Here is a 24,445-nt window from a genome sequence, read left to right as displayed (position 1 = left end):
TCAACATGGGTAGTACGTGTAATGCTAGGCAAAGGGTATAGGTAATAATTGTCAGAGAATTTCACAACCAAGAGAGCAAGCAAGAGTGGTCTTGGTATGCTAGAACATTTGGGGGAAAGTCTCCTGAAGGAGATGGGATTATTTAAAAAATTGACAGGAATTAGATAAACAGAGAGACACTGAGAAAAATTTCCAGGTAGGGACAACTGTGAAGTGGAAGAGGGTCGCAAATGTGAATGCGTTACAGGATGGTGGCAAGAGGATTAATTTGACTAGATGGGATATTTTGTCTTCAAGCAGTATTTCAAGGTGAGATGGGAAAGAAAAAGCAGACCCTCCTTGCGGGGGACCCTGGACATCAGTTTTAGTGTTTTACAATTACCATCTATAGATATGGAGAACGTTTTTCAGGAGGGTGATGATGAGACATGCCTTTCACTGTTTTAAGAGTGATATGGGCTGGGCGTGGTGACTCATGCCTGTAATCCCAGCACTTTGGGAGACCAAGGCGGACAGATCATGAGGTCAGGAGATCGAGACCATCCTGGCTAACACGGTGAAAACCCGTCTCTACTAAAAATACAAAAAATTAGCTGGGTGTGGTAGCACGCACCTGTAGTCCCAGCTACTCGGGAGGCTGAGGCAGGACAATCACTTAAACCTGGGAAGCCGAGGTTGCAGTGAGCCGAGATCGCACCACTGCACTCCAGCCTGAGTGACAGAGTGAGACTCCATCTCAAAAACAAACAAACAAACAAACAAAAACAACAAAAAGAGTGATATGGCAATGGGTATAGGCTGAATTAATTGAGCACAAGGATAGAGAGTACTGGGGTGAGAACTGCATTAGAGGATGGTCTTAGTTTATCTACTATAACAGAATGCCACTGACTTGAACAACAAATACTCATTTCTTACTTCTGCGGAGGTTGGGAAGTCCAAGACCAAGGTGCTGGAAGATCTGTGTCCAATAAGGGCACTCTTCCTGGTTTGCAGACTGCCATCTTCTTGTGTATTCTCATGTGTCAGAGACAGCAGAGAGAGGGAGACAAGCTCCCCTGTGTCCTTAACTCCACTTTGGAGGCTGTATCCTCATGCCTTATTTTATTTTATTTTATTTTATTTTATTTTATATTTTATTTTATTTTATTTATTTTTTGAGACAGAGTCTCGCTCGTCACCCAGGCTGGAGTGCAGTGGCGCCATCTCTGATCACTGCAAGCTCCGCCTCCTGGACTCAAGCCATTTTCCTGCCTCAGCCTCTCGAGTAGCTGGGACTACAGGCGCCCGCCACCATGCCCAGCTAATTTTTTGTATTTTTAATAGAGACGGGTTTTCACCGTGTTAGCCAGGATGGTCTCAATCTCCTGACCTCGTGATCTGCCCGCCTTGGCCTCCCAAAGTGCTCTCATGCCTTCATTTAAATCCAGCCACCTCGCAAAGGCCCCCAGCTCCTAGCACCTTCACATTGGAGATTACAGTTTCAACACATGAATTTGTGGTGGGGGGCGGTGGGGGCACAAACATTCAACCTGTGTTGTTGACACTCACCCTCAACATTCAGCTCAGTCACATACCAAGTGTGAGGATAGAGGGTTCTGGAGGTGGGAACTCTGCCAGAGACACAGCTGATGTCTTTTGGGCTGGTGACAATGAAGTCCTGGACCAGGAAAGACTGGAGAGGAAGAGTCATCAGATTTTGATTTCTGGTTGTTTGGGAGACTAAAAAGGAATCACAAATGACTCTTTCCCACTTTGTAGCATGGTGGTGTGGAAATGGGTAGAACTGAGGGAGCATGGATAAAGGGGCATGGTTGTGGATGGACAGAGACGTCAGCGGGGAGCTTCGAGTTCTAGGTGGAACCTTCCATGAGACAGGGGTAACACTACAAATGGAGGCTTGCAATGATCTGCTTAGAAATGAGAAGACAAAGCATGGATGGATTGAGTATGTAGGAGTTGGAAGGAGGAGGAGGTCTTGCTGTGGGCATTGGGGTATTCTAAAATGCATTCAGAGAGGATGGATGAGATCGAGGGCAAGTGTAATGCCATGGAGGTCAGGGGAATGAATGGTCATTTTAAATGTGGACAGGAAGGAGGCTAAGGAGAGCCAAGAACACTGAAAATCGGATGCATTTGTCCACTAGGAGGTCAGGGTGAGGAATCTCATGGTGTGCAATATTTTGACGGAAATCCGGACATCAGTGGAAAAGCTTTAGTGGAATTGGTTATAATCTTTCTTCCAGGACCTCCTGAACTCCAGGACTCCACATAAAAATCCTTTTCTGCTCATTGGGATCAGGCTGTTAAATAAGCAGGGTCTTGTGTTGGAAAAGGGTCCGCTGTTTTCCCTAATTCAATATATACAATTTTAACTTATTCTTTTCCTGCCTCCCATATCTCTAACAGAACGGCTAGTTCCTTGAGTTTGTGTTTTGCTCAATTTTTTATTTTCCTGTGGTTTCTGGCACAGTGCCTTGCACACAGGAAAAACTCAGAAAATAGCTGTTGAATTCCCCATCTACTTAATCCTGTAAAATAAAAGCATGGTTCTGAAGATCAGGCAGGTGAAATGACCTTAACAAATTAAAACATAGCCTGGACCTCTCCTCTAGGGAGCCCAGCCTCTATGAACAGAAGCCAGCGGTTTCCTTCCAGCCCATTCAATTGTGAGCCCTGTATCAACTTCAGGATCAAATCCCGGTAGCAGCTCTCACATCCTCTCTGCTGGCCCCCTCGATGCCCTTTTTTTCGTGAGTATTTCTTAGCACCCCGACTTTCTCTAAACCTCCATTTACAATTTCCAAATGCATTGGTTTCCTAGTCCTTCCAGGTAGGGTCCCACAAGAAAGTGGTCCGAGCGGTCACCCCCTAGGAGGGAAGGATCCTGGGACACAGGAGCCCAACCTTTGCTCCTGCACCTGCCATATGATGACTTGATTTGGGATAAGTCAGTTCTCCTCTTTAGAACTCAGTATTATCCTCTCAAAAAATGCATTTGATTCAATGTTTTCCGAGCATATTCGTTCATCTTTAGAGAAATATCCCTAAGTAATTCATAGACATAAAAAGGACATGGTAAGGAGAGAGATGAAGAGAGACAGAAAAAATAAATCTATCCAGCAACATTTTGTTACCCAGAAAAGCATTTTGCTGTGGAGTCTCTTTGTTTTTTAAAAGCTTTATTAGTGGGGCGCTATGGCTCATGCCTGTAATCCCAGCACTTTGAGAGGCTGAGGTGGGTAGATCAGCTGAGGTCAGGAGTTCGAGACCAACCTGGCTAGCATGGCGAAACCCCGTCTGGACTCAAAATACAAAAATTAGCCAGATGCAGAGGCACATGCCTGTAGTCCTAGCTACTCAGGAGGCTGAGGCAGGAGAAACGTTTGAACCTGGGAGGTGGAGGCTGCGGTGAGCTGAGATCATGCCACTGCACTCCAGCCTGGGCAACGGAGCGTGACTCCATCTCAAAACAACAACAACAACAAACCATTATTTTGTAAATTTCAGTATATGGCAGGACTAAAATAATTTTATAGTGAAAACCCATCAACCCATCATCTGGATTCTATTCTTTACGTTTTACTATACTTGTTTTTATCATATATATTTCCATCTACCTGTCCTCTCTCTAGCACTAATCCCCTTTTTGATTTTCCGAATCCTCTGACGATATGACTCTCCTGAGACATCAGGGGCTTGTGGGAAAGTTAGGGAAAGTTGCCAATTAGCCATTGAGGTGAAGTGAGGTTGGCCAATTGGCAACCTATGCCATCTAGGTTGCCCTCAGAAGGCGATTTTCTTCCTGCCGTTGTCAAAGCATAGAGCACTTGCTAAAATAATGCATCAACTGAATTATGTAAAATGTGAACATAGGAAGACTGAGTTTTTTTGAAAACAGACACACATAATTTATAGATCCAATTAAGTGACGTCCATCAAAGCAGTCCCCAGCAGAGGTTATGTGCTTACTCTAGTATTGCCATCACACAGAGCATTTGGGGGGATTTTTATCTGGAATTCCCTCTAAAACTGTATGTGTCACAAAGAAATTGGCTTTATTGTTTATAGACAGGCCATACACTGATTAGATTCATAACCACAGCTTCAAAAAGTCCCCTTCCTCCCACCTTTCTCCCTTTAATTCCAGTTTGGCTCTAGTTCTAACTACCCATGAGTTTGTATGGGCTGATAGAGCACTTGTGAATTCCCTAGGTTTACAGACACCTAAGAAGAAAACCTTGGTAACAACAGGCTTCTCCTATATCTGTAATGCTGAGCAACTCATTGTCAAATGCTTGTGTCTCGGTTTCCTTCTCTGTCAAATGTGGTCAAGCACGTTTACCTTGCTTTAGTGAGAGGGTTGTTGTGATTAAAAAACAAAACGAAACAAACAAACAAACAAAAACTAAGATGCATAGGGACCTAAAACTCCTGCAAATATGTGAAAAACACATGGATATTTTGATTTTAACTATGTTTAAATAAGTTGTAGACTGGACACAGCGGCTCACCCCTGTAATCCCAGCACTTTGGGAGGCTGAGGCTGGCGAATTGCCCAAGAGTTGAAGACCAGCCTGGGCAACATGATGAAATCCCATCTCTACAAAAAACACAAGAATTAGCTAGGCCTGGTGGCGTGCACCTGTATCTCAGCTACTCAGGAGGCTAAGGTGGGGGGAATCACTTGAACCCAGGAGGTTGAGGCTACACTGAGCTGTGATTGTGTCACTGCACTCCAGCCTAGGTAGCAGAGTTTGCTTGTCTCAAAAAAACAAACAAAAAGGAAACACCTTTAGAATGCTACCAGTGCTGGAATTATGGATGAGTGATTATCTTTTTTTTTCAAAACTGTTTATAAGGTGATATTATTACCTTCATCACGAAAAAGTGTATTAGAACTAAGCATCCAATATTCTTTTCATGTTTAGGACAAACAGCAAGAAATGACTTTTGTAGTAGTTAGTTCAAGAAGGAAACACCCAGTCATTTGAGAGAGAGATGGAAATAGCATGGAGAAGGTCCTTCTTTGTCTCCTGATAGCATTGACTACCATTTACGCCTTCCATATCCTAAGACCATTGGTTTACGTTGCATCTCTGAGTAACAGCTGAAAGCTCTCAAATGTGGTGAGAATATTCATGTATCAATAATTCTAGAAGGTTTTTCTTCTACCAGTTTTGAGCTATGAGAGGATTTTGAAAGGTTAGAATAACTGTTTGTTAACCAGCTAACTCCCATCTTCTGCACAGCGCTACTTTCCAAGAGGGATTAATGGCAAGTCCCAGAATAGAATTTCCAGCCTACACATCTAGGACACGGCTTCTGTGAGCAGGAAGGTGGGAGGAGTGTGGAATGGTTAAAGACCCATTTTAGATGGAGACGAGCAGAGAATGTGAAAACCAGGAAGGTGACAGCCAGAGCTGTTGATAAGCCAGCTCCAAAGGAGAGGTAGCACTAAGATTCTTCAGACGTGCTTTTCATTTCTATTTTACTTGGTGTTTCACTGCCTTTCCCAAGGGATTGAATTTACATCAGAATTTTACTCCCAGTGGAGGTCTGTTGCATTAAAGTTTCAAAAGTTGATAGTTGTAAAAAATGAACCCCCGCAAATTCGCTACTTGTTATATAGAGATAGAAATGGAAGGAGCTGGCAGGGCAAGGCTGGGGGACGCCGGCAGTGAATCACCTGATTCATCCAGGCTTTGTGTACTTGCTGACAGTCCACAGTAGTCTCCGGTGGAGGGGCTGGGACTGGTGTGTGTATGTGCCGCATCTCGCAGCAATGCATGTGGAGCTTGGACGCCTGGACTCTGCTCACATAATATGGTGCCAATAGAGCGTCATAATTAAAATCTTTAATTATCACAGAAACATTTCCAGCAATGAGAGGGACTCAGCTGAGGAGAGAAGTGATCTAATTCCTCTTCTTTCCACCCAAAATAAACATAAAAGAATGCTGCATAAAATGTAACAGCTACCACAACAAAAACAAGTATACCCAGCCAAAGTTCAAAGAAAAGAAATCCTGCCAGGGCAGTAAGTGGGCGCTGAGGCTGCTGTAGCCCACAGAGGATGAACAGGAGAAAGGACCTGGGTTGAAAGCTGGGATTTAGGAATTGGCCACTGCCTGCATTTGCCCCTAGAGACAAAACCATGCCTATACATGCAGCCAAGCATCTGGACATGCTCCATGCTCCTTGACCTCATAGATTAGAAAACCCTGCCTCCCAGGCTCAGCAAAAGTGTCAGGAAGCTTGCCCTCTCTCTAGACTTTTGGACAAAAAGTAAAAATAAAAATAAAAGTCACTCATAAGGAATTAAAACCACAAGTCTGAGCTGTATGTTTGCATGTGGCCTGAGTTTATGCTTCCCGTGAAGTGTGAGAACCACAAGCTGAGAAATCAACAGAAGAACCGGTCTCAGGACCATTGAAACCCTTGGTATCTTTGGCAAAAGAAAAACTGAAGCTGTTCCGAATGATTTTCTACAACTTGGTTCCCAGGAGACTTCCCTAGAATGAACGACCACAATTGAGGATGGGAAACACGATTAGAAATTTCAATCACTCGAAGACAGACACCTACCGTGTGGAAGAGGCAGTAAAACCAACAAACCCCAAAATTGACCTCAAAATCATAATACTCTGAAAGATACCTACATGACTGTTTCAAATTTATGAAAGAAACAAAATATTAAAATTATTACGAAAAATCTGGACAGCATAAAAATATTTGACAAAGAGCCAAATAGAATGTGAAATGAAAAATTGTAAATGTTGAAGTTAAAACCTCAACAGAGAGGATAAACTGCAGATTAAAAAAGCAGAAAAACATAGTCCAGGCATAGCTCGGAGATCTTGCAGGTTCTGCTTCAGACCACTGTAATAAAGCAAATATCACAATAAAACAAATATTACAATAAAGCGAGCTGCACAAATGATTTGATTTCCCAGTACGTATAAAAGTTATGGTTTTTTTTTTTTTTTGAGATAGAGTCTTGCTCTGTCGCCCAGGCTGGAGTGCAGTGGTGCCATCTCAGCTCACTGCAAGCCCCACCTCCTGGGTTCGTGCCATTCTCCTGCCTCAGCCTCTTGTGTAGCTGGAACTACAGGTGCCCACCACCACGCCCGGCTAATTTTTTGTATTTTTTTTAGTAGAGACGGGGTTTCACCGTGTTGGCCAAGATGGTCTCGATCTCCTGACCTCGTGATCTGCCTACCTCGACCTCCCAAAGTGCTGGGATTACAGGCGTGAGCCACCGCGCTTGGCCTAAAAGTTATGTTTATGCTATTCTGTGGGTTATTAAGAGTGCTATGTAATTATGTTTAAGAAAGTACATAGCTTAGTTTTAAAATACTTTATTGCTAAAAAAGTGCTAATGATCATCTGAGTCTTCAGTGAGTTGTAATCTTTGCTGAGAAAGGGTCTTGCCTCAGTGTCAATGGCTGCTGACTAATCAAGGTGTTGGTTGCTGAAGATTGAGGTGGCTGTGGAAATTTCTTAAAATAAGGCAACAGTGAAATTTGCCTCGTTGATCCACTCTTCCTTTCATGAAAGATTTCCCTGCAGCATGCGATGCTGCTGTTTGATAGCATTTTACCTACAGTGGAACTTCCTTTAAAATTGGAGTCAATCCTCTCAAATCCTCCTGTTGTTTTATCTACTAAGTTCATGTGACATTCTAAATCCTTCATCGTCATTTCAACAATGTTCACAGCATCTTTACCAGGAGGAGATTCCGTCTCAAGAAACCACTGTCTTCGTTCATCCACAAGAAGCAACTCATTATCAGTTCAAAGTTTATTGCGAGATTGCCACAATTCAGTCACATCTTCAAGCTCCACTTTTAATTCTAATTCTCAGGCTCTTTCCACCACATCTGGAGTTACTTCCTTCTCTGAAGTCCAGAACTTCTCAAAGTCATCCATGAGGGTTGGAACCAACTTCTTCAAAATTCCTGTTTGTGTTGATATTTTATAACCTCCTCCCATATATTACAAATGTTCTTCATGGCACCTAGAATGGTGAATTCTTTCCCGAAGGTTTTCAGCTTTCTTTGCCAAGATCTATCAGAGGAATCATTATCTATGGTAGCTAGAGCCTTACAAAGTATATTCCTTAAATAATGAGACTTGAAAGTCAAAACGACTCTGTCCTGTGGGCTACACAATGGATATTGTATTAACAGGTATAAAAAACAACATTCATCTTATACATCAGAGATCTTAGATAACCAGACGCATTATCAATGAGTAGTAATATTTAGACAGATATCCTTTTTATTTTCTGAGCAGTAGGTCTCAACAGTGGGCTTAAAATATTCAGTAAACCATGCTGTAAACAGATGTGCTGTCATCCAGGCTTTGTTGTTCAATTTGTACAGCACAGGCAGAACAGGCTTAGCATCAATTGTAAGGGTCCTAGAAATTTTGAAATGGCAAATGAGCATTGGCTTTAGCTTAAAGTCACTGGCTGCATTAACCCCTAACAAAAGGGTGAGCTTGTCCTTGAAACTTTGAAGCCAGGTATTAACTTCTCTGTAGCTATGAAATTCCTAGATGGCATCTTCTTCTAGTATAGAATAAGGCTATGTTGTCTACATGGAAAATATGTTGTTTGGTGTAGCCACCTTCATCAATAATTTTGTGTAGATATTCTAGATAACTTTTTGCAACTTCTGCGTCAGTACCTGCTGCTTCATCTTACACTTTTATGTTATGGAGATGGCTTCTTTTTTTAAACCCCATGAACTAGACTCTGCTAACTTCACACTTTTTTTCTGCAAGTTCCTCACCTTCTCAGCCTTCAGAAAATATAAGAGAGTTAGGGCCTGGCTCTAGATTAAACTTTGGCTTAAGGGGATGTTATGGCTGGTTTGATCTTCTGTCCAGATCAGCGATAAGGCTGTTTCACTTTCTTATCATTTGTGTGTTCCCTGGAGTAGCACTTTGTTTCCTTTAAGGACTTTTCCTCTGCATTTACAACTTGGCTAACTGCTGCAGGAGGCCGAGCTTTCAGCCTGTCTCAGCTTTCAACATGCCTTCCTCACTAAGTTTAATCATTTCTGGCTTTTGATTTAAAGTGACGGATGTGCAACTCTTCCTTTCCCTTGAACATTTAGAACATTGTAGGGATATTAAATGACCTAATTTCAATATTGTTGTGTCTCAGGTAATAGGGAGGCCTGAGGAAGAGAGAGATGGGGGATAGCTGGTCTGTGGAGCAGTCAGGACACACACATTTATCGATAAAATTCCCTGTCTTCTATAGGCATGGTTTGAAGCACCTCAAAACAATTACAATGGTAACCTCAAAGATCACTGATCACAGATCACCATAACAGATACAATATTAATGAAAAAGTGAAATATTGAGAAAAATGCCAAAATTGTGACACAGAGACACAGCATGTGAGCATACTATTGGAAAAATGACCCCGACAGACTTGCTTGATGCAGGGTTGCCTCAAACCTTCCATTTTAAAAAAATGCAGTATCTGCAATGCACAGTAAACCAGAGCTCAATAAAGCAAGGTATGCCTGTAATAACTAAAAGATACATGATAAACTTACCAAACAGCAGAGGAAAACAGCTGAAACATGTTAATAATGAGAAGATCTGAGAAACTTCTTAAAGAGATTAAAAGATGGAACTATAACAAGGTAGTTTACAGACTCCGAGTATAGACTTACTAGGTCCAAAATGCATTTAATAAAACTTTCAGAGGACAGAACGTGGAGAACTTTCAGATAAACAAAGAGAGAAGTAACTATACAAAACCTTTACTGAAACTACTAAATGACAGACTTTAGCAAGAAAGACTGAATCCAGAAGGAAAGCAAGATGTACTAAAAGCAAGGGTGAGTTGGGAAGATGGTAAACACACTCATCCATCCAAACGAGCTGTGACTATAAAATTAAAAAAAGTAATATGTGGCTTGGATTAAGAGCAGTTTTACCAGTGATAAAATTAGAATGAGAGGAAGGTGAAGTGGAGGGCAGTGTTAAAGCATTTTATTTTTTATTTTACTTATTTCTTTATTTTCTGAGACAGAGTCTCACTCTGTAGCCCAGGCTGGAGTGCAGTGGCATGATCACAGCTCACTGCAGCCTTGACCTCCCAGGCACAAGTGATCCTCCTGCCTCAGCCTCTGGAGTAGCTGGGACTGCAGGTGCAAGGCACCGTGCTCAGCTAATTTTTGCATTTTTTGTAGAGATGGAGATTCACCATGTTGCCCAAGCTGGTCTTGAACTCCTGGACTCAAGTGATCTGCCTGCCTCGGCCTCTCAAAGTACTGGGATGATAGACAGGAGCAACTGTGCCTGGCCTCAAGCTTTTTAAACCCTTGCATTGATAGAGAAGGATTGCAATATTAATATGAGGTTTTCTTAAATTAATTACCATGCAAAATTTGAAATGTAACCAATGAAATAATAATTTCTAAATTGGAAGGGGATTCAATAAAATAAACTTGACTACTCCAATAAAAGAAAAGAAAAAAGCAAACAGACGTAGTAAATGGAGAGCATCAAATAAGATGATAGAAAACAAGTCCAAATTTCATCCAGGCACGATGGCTCATGTCTGTAATCCCAGCACTTTGGGAGGCTGAAGCAGGCAGATCACTTGAGGTCAGGAGTTTGCGACCAGCCTGGCCAACATGGCAGAACCCCGTCTCTACTAAAAATACAAAAATTAGCCGGGCATGGTGGCATACACCTGTAATCCCAGGTACTTGAGAGACTGAGGCATAAGAATCGTTTGAACTCGGGAGGTGGAGGTTGCAGTGAGCTGTGATCGCACCACTGCAGTCCAACCTGGGTGACAGAGCGAGACTCTGTCTCTTAAAAAAAAAAAAAAAGAAACAAGAAACAAGTCCAAATTTCTAAGCACAGGGGACATTCCACATCGGTGGGTTCTGCATTCAAGGATTCAGCTAATCCCCCGCCCCCCACCGCCACAAAACAATACAATGATAAAAAGTAACATAAATACTAAAAAAATGTGGTCTAATAGCTATTTACGTAGCATTTCCATTCTAGCAGGCATTATAAGTAATTTAAAGAAGATTTAAATGTATACAGGAGGATGTGTGTAGGTTATATGCAAATACCATGCCATTTTATATAAGGAACTTGAGCATCCATGGATTTTGGTATCCTTAGGGGGTCCTGGAACCAATCCTTTGTGGATACCAAGGGGCAACAGTCATCAAAATAAATTTAAATGGATTAAAATCTAATACTAAAGGCGTCTCAGACTGGATAATTTACTCAGAAAAAATAAATCTCTGCCAAATAGCATCTGAACCTTTTGAGAAAATCCCTACTGCCTTTAATCTTCCTCAGGATATTTCACTTCTGTTATTTTCTGCACCAAGGGGTAAAAATGCAGGTTGCTGAGCACTGGCAGAAGGAAGTTCAGGGTACAGAAAAAATATCATTAACACATGTCATGAGGTGCTGCTGATGGAGGCAGAATTGCTTTCCTGGATTAACAGTAAAAACTTCCTAAAACCCACCTAATCTCTTTAGCTTCCTGAAAAGCAGTGGTAATTCAGCTTTGTGGTCCACGAGACGAGTCCAAATGTTTTATTGTGCAATCGTAGATTGGCCCATTTATTTAACAATAATTAATAAGAAATTAATTTTTCTTAATAATAAAAAATTAGTGCCTGGCACTGGTGCCCACAGTTGTGATTTTGGGATCTTTAAGTTGTCCTTTCACAGTTAATTAATCGCATTTAAAAAATACAGAAACGTGTATTCAGCAAAGGAAGGAGCTGCAGCCGCGTACTCCAGTAACAAATACCCATTGCCAGAAAGAGAGAGACAGCAGCCTCCAGTTCAGCGTTGGGGACTCGTGTGTGTCCTCTGAAAAGGCTGTTTCCTGAGCCTTTGCTCAACTATGACCCTTTGTACTCCATTCACTTCATGATTCCCAGAGTTAGAGAGTGTCGGAGCTGAAAGAACCTCTGGATTTCCGTGAAGCTGCTCTAGAGATGAGGACAATTTACATGCTGCCTCTCTGGTCCCCACACTGGGGTCAACACTTCAGAGTAGCCGGACATCTCTGACATTTTCTTAGTTTGCTCACATCCTCACAAAATGCTTACATACATCCTGCTCCAGTTCCCTTGGCCCCAGCTGGCATAGGTCCTCTTGAAGAATGACTTGAGTGAAATAAATGCAACATTGGTAGCAAACAACACACAGACCCTCCAGGTGACTGAAAGAGCTCAGAATATGTCGTCCCTTCTGCAGCAGAAAGCTCCCTCCTAAATCCCTTTGTTCCCCTTGTACCCCACCTTCAGTTTCTTTCCATACCCCGATCAACCTAAAGAGATGATGTGGTTCTACCCTTCGCTGCGGTTCTGGCGAACATTTCAGAGACTCATCACTGTCCCTTTTTCCAAATGGGATCTAGGTATCCCTGGAGGACGCAGGGCTGGAGGCAGGGCTGGGGAGGAGGAGGCAGGGCTGGGGAGGTTAGATAAAATGATTCTCTTCTCCCTGCTTCTCATTTGCATCATACAAGATAACAGGTATGTATTTTTCCCACTTATCATGGACCGTCAAGAATCTATGGAATCTTGTTTAGGGCCCCTTTAGGTCTGACTCAATTTCTTTACCCCAACGAAATGAACAAACAACAGCTGGCTGACTTAGCTTTTCAGGCTCTCTATCGGGTCCCGACACACAATCCCCTTGTAAAAGAAGCTAGGGCCTTCCAGGCAACAAAAGTTAGGCAGAAAAATCATCTTTTTATGAACTCAAATACTGTCCTGTCATAGTAAATATAAGATGGTTTATGGTCACAGGGCACCTCGACTGGTTTCATAAACGCTGGCTCCTGGAGCTCAGCTGGGTGCCTTGATATTTGACTCTGGATGGAGTTCGGCCCGGTGGAAACGTTTGCCCGTGATTTCCATCAATGTAGAAACACAGGACTTAGAGCTCATAAATTCTCTGCCTGGCCAGGGGTGGGGACGGGAGCTCTATTGTAGGGCCTGGGGGAAGGGCCTGCAGCTTGAGGGTGGAGGATGTTAAAGGACTTCCATCAGGATACTGTTTCTTCAGTTTTTGAATCTGTCTTTCACGGTGGACATTTTTATAGGGCCATTCAATCCCAGGATGTAATGGAGATCAGAGCGGGTGTGAGGGGGCTGCAATGTCAGGAATTGGATAGGGTTACTGTCCCTCCCACCCGCTGTCCCTCGTGTGTGCCCGGGCAGCCACACTGGTGACAGGATGTGAAATGTTCGCGGAATAGACGAGGCTGGCTGTCCACGGCACACACGTCTGTCCCTGCCTCTTGCAGAATGAGCGGTCCTGGACTCCTCCAGACCGCGACTGTGTCTGACTCATCTCCTGGCATGTGGTGGAAGCTCAGTCAACTCTTGCAGGCTGCGGCTCCTTTTTCCTAGAGACGGAGCCAGAGTTACTTCCTGGCTATTCCAAAAAGGCAGGGTGGTCATGGCGATGGGGAGAAGGGAAAGAAGAGGGAGGTACAGCTGTTGTTCATTCACATTGTCAGGTATTGTGAGCGGTCACAAACACTGGTCTTTGCTTGAGAATTCAATTGTTTATAAGGGCAATGGGCGGCATGACTTTGTCAATTGCAGGTTTCTCCTCCAGCTAAGCTCCTGGACCCAGTGTCAGCCCATGCCACTGAGAGCTTCATCTGAGGAAGCTGCCTTCAGCACCACACAGAACTGCACCCTACACCCTCCTTTTGCCCTTTGTCTCTCCTCTTTGTACCCCTGGGATCCGGACATTGGCACTGGCACAGTTCATAGCTCTGTCATTTTCCGGTTTGTGTGAGTGAAATGCCTGCTGTTGGGTGTGGCATCCGTCTCCTGCTGGAATTCCCCAGTGTCTCCAGCCTGGTGGGAGGTCTGAGACATTGTGGACAACGCATTTAAGAATGGTCTGGTGGCCGGGTCCAGTGTCTCATGCCTGTAATCCCAGCGCTTTGGGAGGCCAAGGTGGCTGGATCACGAGGTCAAGAGTTCGAGACCAGCCTGGCCAACATGGTGAAAGCCCGTCACGTCTAAAATAAAAAAAAGATTAGCAGAGCATGGTGGTAGGTACTTGTAATCCCAAATCCCAGCTACTTGGGAGGCTGAGGCAGGAGAATCACTTAAACCTAGGAGGAGGAGGTTGCAGTGAGCCAAGATTGCACCACTGTACTCTAGCCTGGGCAACAGAGCAAGATTCTGTCTGCAAAAAAAAGAATGATCTGGTATCTCAGGGTGAATGCTCACAAGAAAATCAGCACAGAGGGAAGGAAAAATGTGGTGCAGTGTCACTTCCTAAGGCAAGAGACTTAGGTGGTGGTGGACAAGAATACACAGTCGTACCCAAAGTCCAAACTTCCTTTCCTCTAGGGCAATGGGTCTCAGTTCCAGCTGCTTGTTAGAATCACCTGGGAGCTTGTAAATACCAGCATCCTTGTTCTGTCCCCAGCGATTTCTACTTTTATTGGTCTGAGGCGGGCTCCAAGCCATCTCTGCATCTTTTAAAAGCTCCCGAGATGATTCTAGCATCCATCGAGGAATGGAGACCTCTGGCTGAGATGTGTTATAAACAGAAATAAGAGAGATGGAAGCAATGTGTTTCTGATCTCTTAGTGGATCATCTGTGCCCACCTCTCCCATAGGCTACACGGTGTCAGGATCTGTGCTTTGCTGTACAGTATTGCTGGAACTTAAGTTTGAATTTTACCAACCTTCCTTCTGTAAACTTGAGGAATGTCACTTTAATTTCCTACACTTCGGTTCCCCTGTCTTTTACACGAAGAAAACATTTTAATAAGTTTTCCTGAGGTACTAAGTACTTCAGTTCCAAACCAGATTCTCTACTAGGCACCTGTGTTGATATCGTACTTTGATCAAAATGGAATTGCAATAATTAATTATTTAGAGATATTTACTCATGATATTTAGGAATGGAGCTATATTTTAGTAAGCTCACTTTACCATACATAATAGGCAGGATATCCAGACTAAAAGAAACTCTATATTCCAAACCAAAACTCCAGACACACGCTGTAATAAAATTTGTTTTCCTCCATGTTAAATGTCCTGAGTATGATGATTGTATTATGATTACTTAGGAGAATGTTTTTGCTCTTAGGTAATAATACATGTGGAAGTATTTGAGGTGAGATGTCATGATGTTTAACTCTATTACGGTTCAGAAAGGATATACACAGTTACACACACACAGAGGCAAAGGAGGCAGGAAAAAAGAAATGGTGACTCTAGTTGAAGAGTATGTGGGTAATACACTTTTTTTTTTTTTTTTTTTTTTGAGATGGAGTTTTGCTCTTGTTGCCCAGGCTGGAGTGCAATGATGCGATCTCGGCTCACCAGAACCTCCGCCTCCTGGGTTCAAGCGATTCTCCTGCCTCAGCCCCCTGAGTAGCTGGGATTACAAGCATGTGCCACCATCCCCAGCTAATTTTGTGTTTTTAGTAGAGATGGGGTTTCTCCATGTTGGTCAGGATGGTCTTGAACTCCTGACCTCAGGTGATCTGCCTGCCTCGGCCTCCCAAAGTGCTGAGATTACAGGCGTGAACCACCACGCCTGGCCAATATACTCTTACTACTGTACCTTTCCTGTAACTTTGAAAATTTTCAAAATATAAATTTAGAGGATCAAATAATTGTTAAGAAAACAAGATGGGCTTATTGCAAAAAAACCAAAACTAAACTTGCTGCTTGAAAAATGAATAGTAATTGTACAGCCTAAGCAAAAAATAAAATAAAATAAAAATGTATATTTGCACCTTGCTCCTCAGTCTCCTCAGTTGCCTTAGGGATAGCCTGTGCTTCCATTCTGTACCTGGAATGTGAAGAAGAAACTACTGTTCACTGAATTTGGTAGGAACATGCTCATTTCCATTTCTAGAATTTTCTAAGGGGAAGGATACTTTAAAGATAATCAATTGCCTAAGACCTTAATGATTAATAAATTAGACAATAACAAATTAAACATATATGATAAAAGATCAAACTTTTATAATATATAATATAAATAAAATTATATCATAAAATCTAAAATTATATCTAATGATATATGTAATTAATATGTTATATAATTAAATTTTATATAAAATATTAAATTATATACATATCTAATTGAATATATATTCACATGTAATAAAAAAGGGTATATTTTCAAAACTATTTTTACTTTTAGGTGTAAGAATAGTGTAGAAGTAGAGTTTGGACACATAAATGTCTGAATTTCTGGATGCTTGAAGAGGTGTCATCCATTAATACGAAATTACCTGTTTCAGATTTGCCTTGGGTGGTAGCCCCCAGCTGAGGGGCTAAGAGACTGGAGTAAAACCAAGCATCTCCACCCAGTCTCTTTTTTTGTTGTCATAATAATACTAACAGTTAATATTAATTGAATACTCATATGTGCCAGCCTCCAGGCTGATTTGTATTGCTTGTTTTACATAAATGTTACAATTTCCCCATGAGGTAGGTATCATTATTAGCCTTTGTACAAGGGCATAGCTGAGATTCAGACAGGCATTGTCACCTATTGAAGGTCACATCACTACTAAGTGGTAGAGGCAGAATCTGAGCACAGAGCAGTATTATTCCTGAGCTCAAGCCTTAAACCATTGTAATCTACCACCTGGCCCTTTATTATGACTTTTCAATAGCATTGTGATTTTTTTCTTCAAGGGCTGTTTTTTACACTGGCATTTCATAAACATTTTTGTGACAATTTTTTGGACTTTCTTATTTAGTTTCTTTGCTGATGCAGCTCTGCAGTCTCTAATCTCTTCATTATTCCCTTCTTTTAAAAAGCATGTACAATATATTAAGCCTGAAAATGATGCAAATAACCTCTCACATGCCAGATTTGATATTTTGCCGTGTTTGTTTGTTTCAGGCATGGCTACAGATAGTGATTGTTTTAAAGGAAATAAACTGGTATAGTTACCAGATTCCACCCTCTGCCTTCCTTCCCTCGAGATAATCATCTTCTTTAACATTTTTATCATTTGTTTTCTTACTTTGAATTTTTTATCACTTACATACAGCATAAATCACTACTTTTTTGTTGTTAAATTGTATAATGGATCTTTGAAATTTTTATTTTATCTATACATTATTGAAATACATAGTACTTTATACATATTACATATAATACCATATGTATATAGTATAAAGTAATGTTTTCAACATTAAACATTTTTTGCACATCCAATTTTTGTTTGTTTTAGAGATGGTGTCTCACTATGTTGTCCAGTCTGGTGTGCAATGGTTATTCACAGGGACAACTGCAGTGCACTACAGTCTCTAACTCCTGGGTTCAAGGGATTCTCCTGTCTCAGCCTCCCAAGCAGCAAGGAACTACAGGCTCGAGCCACTATGCCTGGCTTTTCAATTTTTTTCTTAAATCTCTTATAAATGAAATATTGGTGGACTATAGCTTTCCTGAGTCATAGATATTTTCCCTCAAATTTCTACAGAGTCTGCTTCCAGGTCTTACGGTATGTAATGGTGTTAAGTAAAGGCCTTAGACCACTTCTTTTATCTTGCTTTTAGGTAACTTGAAGGATTCTGTCTTTATTCTTAAAATTCAAAACGTTTACCAGGACACAGCAAATGCTTGTCCCTTTTCAGTAATTTTGTTAACGGTGAACGTTTTCTGTCTGCAGATTCCAGGTCTTGAGATCTTTTTCCAAAACATTCAATGACCTGCATCGTGGAACTTCGTTCTCTGATCTCAACCTGTCTGCTCATCTTCCCGTTCCCATCTCTGAATAGCTTTTCTCTGCAGCCTAAGAGGAGATGGCTTCAAGCTTGGCCTCCACAGTGATACTTAACCTTCCTACTTTTGTATTTTCAGTTTCTTTGAATGATTTCACCTGTCCTTTTTTTTATTTCTGCTCACCTCTTAAGTAGCTGCTTCTTAACCTGTCTTTATTCTTACTATTTCCAATTTCATCTCTGTCTAATGAAGTCCATATTTACATTTAGTGAGAGTGTTGGACAAGTATCACTTAATTCTTACCTCGGGTTTTTGTTGTTGTTGTTGTTGTTACAAATCTTTTTTTTCTTTCCTCTGAAAGGTGCCTTGCTGTCTCTTTCTCTTTAGAGCTTGTCTTTTTCTTTCAATTTTGTAACTTCTCTTTCTGATGTTGGTGGTTATCTGTTGACTCACGCTCAAATGTTCAAGGGTTTTACTCTGGCCTTTAGTTTGCTCAAAAAGTAGAGTGTGTGATTCACCTCAGATAAACAGGAGGTCTAGCTAATGAAAAAATCCATTTTTATTAAGTGATTCAGCAACTGTGAAGAGGGGAAAAGAGGTGGAATCGCACAGCACCCATTAAGGAAACATTTCTGGGCCTTCCTCCGACCCGTGGTCATTTTTGTGAATCTGCTGGGCTAGGTGTTTGCTTTGCATGTATCCTTTTGTTTGTTGGAAGTTTGATATTCTCGTTTGTTTTAATTTGGGTGAGCTAAGGCGTCTCTGTGGCTATACGATTTGACTGTGTCAAACCTATTGCCTATTCTGGTAACTGCACTTTCAGGGAACATGTTTGCTGTCCTAAGGAGGTTCTGCTGGGTGCAAGCATGTGCAAGCATGGCTGCCATTGAGTTTCTGAGTGCATTTCTGTTTATGCTGATTTCGCCTCGCTTTTTTTTTTTTTTTTTTTTTTTTGAGACAGAGTTTCGCTCTTTCACCCAGGCTGGAGTGCAGTGGCGCGATCTCCACTCATGGCAACCTCTGCCTTCCGGTTTCAAGCAATTCTCCTGCCTCAGCCTCCCAAGTAGCTGAGACTACAGGTGCCTGTCACCATGCCTGGCTAATTTTTGTTATTTTTAGTAGAGACGGGGTTTCATCATGTTGGCCAGGCTGGTCTCGAACTCCTGACCTCGTGATTCACCTGCCTCGGCCTCCCAAAGTGCTGGGATTACAGGCATGAGCCTCCACGCCCAGCCTCTCCTTGCTTTCTAATTCTCCCTAAATCTAGGGAGATTGAAGTCTTTCTGGTGTAGCCCCTCATCACACCACATACTGTTTTCGGGAAGGTGTTATATCTGTGCAACATGGCCCTTGGTGTCATCCTTCTTGATTCCTCAAAGCTGAACGTGGATGCCACCCTTCCCTAGGGCTCAATACTGAAGAAGGGCTTCCCAGATTTTTCTTCTTCTTTGGTCGTTGTGCATACGACTGGGAGAAAGACAAGAGAAGGAGGAAATCTAATGAAACCAAAGGTATCTTTTATTTCATAATTTGTGCCTTTGCTTTTATGCTTAGAAAACAGTTCTTCAGGAATGGCTTCATATTCGTCTGTTTTCAAGTTCTTATATGTAATATAATATACTCTCAGACACATTGAACTCTTAACACATCTGGGGTTGACTTCTGCATGTGGTTTGAGGTGCTGCTGGAGCTTTATTTCTTATCTCAGGTAGTTAAATGATTGTCCCAGCACCTTCTGTTAATTATAAATCTCTTTTGCATTTTTATTTTATGAAAAAATGACACATTTATGAATGTAGGGGAATTTGTTTCAGTGTTAGGTCCAAAACTCCACAGGTAAGCAAGTTCTTAATACAGTCTAACATCGACTTAAGAAACTCTTTTTTTTTTTTTTTTTTGAGACAGAGTCTTGCTCTGTCACCCAGGCTGGAGTGCAGTGGCACGATCTTGGCTCACTGCAAGCCTCCGCCTCCCGGGTTCACGCCATTCTCCTGCCTCAGCCTCCCTAGTAGCTGGGACTACAGGCGCCCGCCACCATGCCTGGCTAATTTTTTGTATTTTTAGTAGAGACAGAGTTTCACCATGTCAGTCAGGATGGTCTCGATCTCCTGACCTCATGATCCGCCCGCCTCGGCCTCCCAAAGTGCTGGGATTACAGGTGTGAGCCACTGCGCCCAGCTGAGAAACTCTTTGATCAAGTCTAGGATGGTTTTGAGGCAAGATGCTTCCACTCTAAGGGGCTTCAGGGATCTGGGGACTTTGGAGAGAACAGGTGAGTCTCAGCCCCATTTCTGTTTTCTAGGACACAGGCTCCTAGTTGAACACCAGGCTGAACTGCCTGCACCATTTCAATTGTGCTGTGTCTCCCTGTTGCCAAGTTGAGTCTGTGTAAGTGAAACGGGTTTAATGTTGAATGTGACACCCCTACAAGAGCAGGTTACATTTCTTCCTCCACCTGTTTCCATTCCCATACTGCCTGAACCACGGTAGGTTTATATGAACAAGGGTTTGGAAAAGACTTCGTGGAGTGGAATGGAGGAAGGATGAACTCCAGGCAGAAAAGGCCCACCCAGCAGGAGGCATAAGGGTGTAATCTGTGCTAAGGAAGCCATGGGTGTATTCGTTCAGCAGAAATGGCGGTCACCGCCGGGGAGGAGTGGGCGATAACACTGATGAGGTAGGTAGTGTGGGACTCCGTTGGTGAACATGGTGGATTCTAGACTGAAATGTCGGTGAGTTAATTGCAGATCAGACAGGTGCCGCTGAATGAGGGTAAGTGACATTATTCTCAGGGGGCTTGAGGAATACTAATTTGGCACACCAGGACACAGGGTGGAATACAGTCAGGGGGCAGTCTGCCTGTGGGGAGATAATTTATGGGGATATTGCTATCATTGGGTTTCAAGATAATAAGGTACTAGAGTTGTTGGGGGTGGAGGGGATGATGGAGGAAGGTAGTATCTGTTAAATCCTCAGGGATGGCATCTTATCCCAATCCTGCAGGTTTTGAAAATCTGGATGAACGTTTCCTCTTTGTGCTTGAAAGACAAAACCTTTGCCTTATCTCTCTTTCAAAAGGAGGCTGAGCATGCTTCGAACTAGATTGCCTTGGTAGGTCTAGGGACTTGACAGTTCCGAAGTCAGCACCCCTCAACAAGAAAGGCAGTAATCAGTTGAGCGCCCCTCGCGGTTTTGCACTGAGCTGCCTTGAGCACGCAGCCCACAAGGCATTACAGAGATATCAGCACCGCACAGGGCCTAGCAGCTGTCAGATGTCAGCTCTGGTAATGACTGTATCTTATAAAATTTTGTGAATTTCCCATTCCCCTTGTGAGCACTTTTATTTCTCATTTATATTTTTTAATAAGCTTGATACATTATACATTGCTCATTTGCTACTAAAATTGGAACCAGTAGAGCAATAACTGGCAATTACCTCCTGAGCCTGTGAATTTTCCTGCTACTTTTCTGGAATCCGTAGTAGAAGACTCAGAGCTACTCAAACCACCAACCAGGCTTCGGTCTTGGGCTTTGCAACCGGACCAGTAGGCTTGCCAAGCCTCTGCCTAGAACACAGACTAGCCACTCAATAGAAACTCAGAAAAAATGTACAATCGAATGTCTGCTTCTGAGGCAGGAAGTTTGCCAGTGATGGCTTGGGTCGCCAGCTTTTATTCCCTTATTTGGCCCCGCCCATGTCCTACTGATTGGTCCATCTTACAGAGTACTGATTGGTCCATTTTACAGAGTGCTGATTGGTCCGTTTTTACAGAGTGCTGATTGGTGCATTTACAAACCCTTAGCTAGGCACAGAGCACTGATTGGTGCGTTTTTACAGAGTGCCGATTGGTGTATTTACAAACCTTTAGCTAGACACAGTGCTGATTGGTTCGTTTTTACAAGAGTGCTGATTGGTGTGTTTACAAACCTTTAGCTAGACTGAGAGCACTGATTGGTGCACTTTTACAGAGTGCTGATTGGTGCATTTACAAACCTTTAGCTAGACACAGAGTGCTGATTGGTGCGTTTTTGCAGCGTGCCGATTGGTGTGTTTACAAATGTTTAACTAGACTCAGAGCGCTGATTGGTGTGCTTACAAACCTTTAGCTAGACACAGAGAGCTGATTGGTGCGTTTTTACAGAGTGCTGATTGGTGCATTTACAAACCTTTAGCTAGAAACAGAGTGCTGATTGGTGCATTTACAAACCTTTAACTAGACACAAAAAGCTGATTGGTGCATTTTTTGCACAGTGCTGATTGGTGCATCTATAAACCTTTAGCTAGACAGAGTGCTGAGTGGTGTATTTACAATCCTTTGGCTTGTTCTCCAAGTCCCCATCTGACCCAGAAGGACAGCCGGCTTCACCTCTCAACGTGTGGAGTGAAGACTGCCAGTGAAGTCTAGGAATATGGTAGACTAGAGGATAGGATTAGAGATGGTTTGTCAATATGAACACTATCCAGGATGTTAAGGAACATGGTGGATATAATGGACTAAACGTGTTCCTGCAAAATTCATACATCGAAGCCCTTATTTCCCATGGGATGGTATTGGTATAGGTAGCACTTTCAGTAGATAATCAGGTTTAGGTGAGGGGATGAGAGTAGAGATCCTATGATAGGATTAGTGCCCTTATTAAAGGAAGAGACCAGGGGTTTCCCTGACTCCTCAATGTGAGAATGCCACAGAATATGGCCATTTACAAACCAGAGAGAGAGCCCTAACTAGATGGCAAATCTGCCTACACCTTGATCTTGGAGCTCCCAGCCTCCAGAACTGGGAGAAATACATATTTGTTGTATAAATCATCTTGTCTGTGGTATTTTGTTATAGCTCCCCAAAGTAACTGTAACAATTCAGAAAAGTAATAGAGATACAAAGTCGTCAGACAATGAAAATGGCTACTGGAAACCATGAGAGTGTGAAAGTGAGAATTTAGACTTGGTTAGTATATTTAAATAATCAGTGCTGTGTTTAATAACACCATACCTGATGCCAAACCTGTGGGTTTTTTTTTTTTTTTTTTTCCTCACACCAACCAATTCTCCAACTCCCCAGACACCAACTAGGTCTCCAACAACTCAATTCAATTCTGACACTATCTACCTGGAGTTAGCATCCTATCCCTGGAGTTAAGGGCTCAGTCCCTCCCACAAGGCTGCTCCATATCAGATGCTAATCTCAAGTCCCAGGCCTCCTGTACTTCCGACTGACTGGCTAAATATCAAGGTTTCTCATAACCCCTTTCTTGGGTTCAATAATTTGCTGGAACAACTCACAGAACTCAAAAAAGACTGTACTTATTATAACCAGTTTATTGTCAATAATACAATTTAGGAAGAGCCAAATGGAAGAGATGCTTAGGACAAGGTGTGGAGGAAGGGCATGGATCTTCCCATGTCCTCTCTGGGTGCACAGCCTCCCAGCACCTCCATAAGCTTTCTGAACCCTGATTGTTTAGGGGCTTTTATGAAGTTCTGTTACATAGACATGATGAACTAAATCATTGGCCATTGTTGATTAGCTCCAAGTCCAGCCCCTTCTCCCCTCCATGGAGGTTGTAGGGTGAGGTTAAAAGTTCCAGCTCTCTAATGGTACCTTGTTCTTTCTGGCAACCCATTCCCCTGAAGCTATCCAGGGGCCCTCCAACCATCGGTCCTCACATTTGCTTGCAAAAGGTACTTATCACTCTGAAAATTCCAAGGGCTTTAGGAACTGTGTCAGGAACTGGGGACAAAGACCAACTTTTTTTTTTTTTATGATCACAGGACTTTAAAAGTAAAGACATAGTGTTAGATGCTATGGGGAGGGATGGAGGTAAAGTCTTATTTTCTTCCCTTGAGGTGAATGGGAGTGACGGTTGGGTCTCTGTGTGAGAGACACATGGTCATAGAATGCAATAGCCAAAGGAAATTTGGTAATCATTAAGTCTAATGTATATTCTGTGAGGGGTTCCTAGGCAACTGCAAAACATGAAATTCCATGGTTAAACACGTTTGCTAAAAGTTGCATACCATATGAAGTTTCATACTGCTTAGTAGCCCATTGGAAGGCTTGAAGAGTTTTAGAGTAAAGATTAAACACATTTTTCTCAGCTCTCCCTACACTTGTCTCCAGAATCCCTTTTATCATGGCACAAGTATTTTCATTCATTCAACAAATATTTATTGAATATCTGCGCTTGGCACTGTATGAAAAGTTGGTATTCTAGAGAAGGCAGTTTGAGAAATGATGATCTTGTCCAACTTCTGGGTTTTTCAGGTGAGCAAATTAAGTCTATGAATAATCATATTTTAGTCAAAGGAGGTAGTTAAAAAGAGAGGCTGAAAGAGGGGGTGCCATTTCCACAGGGAAATCAGTAGGAAAAATGTACTGCAAGATCACGACAATTGGGAAGCGTGATATGGGCTGGGTGTGATGGCTCACGCCTGTAATCCCAACACTTTGGGAGGCCGAGGCAGGCAGATCACGAGGTCAGGAGATCGAGACCATACTGTCCAACTTGGTGAAACCCTGTCTCTACTAAAAATACAAAAATTAGCTGGGCATAGTGGCACACACTTGTAGTCTCAGCTTCTCGGGAGGCTGAGGCAGGAGAATCGCTTGAACCTGGGAGGCAGAAATTGCAAGTGAGCCAAGATCACGCCACTGCACTCCAGCCTGGCAACAGAGTGAGACTCCGTCTCAAAAAAAAAAAAA

At 42.4% G+C, this 24,445-nt stretch overlaps 1 protein-coding gene and 1 long non-coding RNA gene across 2 annotated transcripts in view; one reads left to right on the top strand and one right to left on the bottom strand.

Annotated features, from left to right (window-relative positions):
- Positions 1 to 24,445, top strand: part of HS3ST3A1 (heparan sulfate-glucosamine 3-sulfotransferase 3A1) — a 102,949-nt gene that overhangs the window by 25,642 nt on the left and 52,862 nt on the right. The gene's annotated exons all lie outside the window — the stretch shown is intronic.
- LOC108582582 lies at positions 6,805 to 21,262 on the bottom strand. The gene is made up of 3 exons (XR_001896211.3): positions 21,181 to 21,262; positions 15,796 to 15,851; positions 6,805 to 6,881 (listed from the first exon to the last, which is right to left on the bottom strand). It is a non-coding gene; the product is annotated as an uncharacterized LOC108582582 (long non-coding RNA).

The sequence above is a fragment of the Papio anubis genome, chromosome 17 (assembly GCF_008728515.1).
Source record: "Papio anubis isolate 15944 chromosome 17, Panubis1.0, whole genome shotgun sequence".
NCBI lineage: Eukaryota > Metazoa > Chordata > Mammalia > Primates > Cercopithecidae > Papio > Papio anubis.
The sequence above is the reverse complement of the archived record's forward strand: the minus strand, read 5'-3'. Positions and strand labels throughout refer to the sequence as shown.